Genomic DNA, 1,287 nt, shown 5'->3' with positions numbered 1-1,287 from the left:
TCAAAAATGTCATTAATTCCTTTTTGTCAATACAACATATTTTCACAATCCAAATAACAACATCTTATAGTAACAATTCATGGATTCTGTGGAGTTCTTCAAAGTGAATTGTCTGCTTTTGATGTCAAAATGTATTCAAGAGTTTTTGTATACATCTGTAATGATTTATGCAGAGTTTGTGATTTTGTTGATCGGAAATAATTTTAACTTATCTGTTGAAATGAGTAGTATAGAAACTAAAGATATTTCCGGTGTTTGTCTGAAAAATTATATTTTAAAATATTCTATATTCTATGTTTGTATAGTGTCCATAATCTATTTTATTCTCTCCTAGATATAATACATTAAATTCTACATTGTTTTATAACATATAGGTTCATTAATGTGTCCTTTCAGATTGCATTCCATACAGAAACAGTTTAAGATTCCTTTTTTTTCCCCTAGGTCCTTTTAGTATTATATTTCTTTGGGATAAAACAACAATGTTGTCTAATTTCAAAAGTTGTGTAAAGGTTATGCTATGTAAAGGCTTTTCTAAGGAGAAAATTTAATACAATGATGTCAAAGTAACTTTTAATTATATGAATTAGGTGTGTTGTTACACTTGTAATTTTGTAATCAACTTTTTAATAGCTGTTTTTCATTTCTTGCATCTGAAGAATGAAAAATTTTGAATAATTCACAAATTTTCATATCATCCTTGTACAAGTGCCATGTTAATCTCTGTATTGTTGTAATTTTGGTATACAAGCTGCTGAAGAATGTAGTATCCTGTAAATTTTAGTAGCTAATGATGAAATATTTATACAGGCTTATATGCTTAGGTGCCTATTTGTAACAAGAAAACCTTATTGTTCCTAAAAATGCTATTAATCTTATTTCCCTTAAATTCTGTGAATAGTTGAAAAAAATATGTTGTTCAGTTGATTGCTCACATTTGCAATTTTTTTGTCAATGACTATTTTAAGTCTTTTTCACTTAGAATTTGATCAAACTTTCAAGTATTAATAGCTAAGTCCAAAGGAGACGGCTTTTTCAAGTACTTATTTATCCAACTGTGTTAGATCTGTGGAGCCAATGGATTCAAAGTAAGCCTTGTTTAAGAGCTACTTCTAAACATGGAGCTGAGATTTTCCCAAATGAGGTCTTACTGGCACAAATGCCTACCTGACCCTTTACCCTTCTTCCATGTAGGAATAGACCAACCAGAATATCTTACTCTGACAGCATAGATTGTATTAGTGGAACAAATCTAATCTTAGTTACAAGGGATCATTAGAGAGATGA

At 29.4% G+C, this 1,287-nt stretch overlaps 1 pseudogene; it reads right to left on the bottom strand.

Annotated features, from left to right (window-relative positions):
- Positions 1-663: 663 nt before the first annotated feature.
- On the bottom strand, positions 664-763 carry LOC122127569 (annotated as a pseudogene).
- Between the last annotated feature and the right edge of the window lie 524 nt (positions 764-1,287).

The sequence above is a fragment of the Dipodomys spectabilis genome, unplaced genomic scaffold (assembly GCF_019054845.1).
Source record: "Dipodomys spectabilis isolate Male_0828 unplaced genomic scaffold, ASM1905484v1 ptg000303l, whole genome shotgun sequence".
Classification (NCBI taxonomy): Eukaryota; Metazoa; Chordata; class Mammalia; order Rodentia; family Heteromyidae; genus Dipodomys; species Dipodomys spectabilis.
The sequence above is the reverse complement of the archived record's forward strand: the minus strand, read 5'-3'. Positions and strand labels throughout refer to the sequence as shown.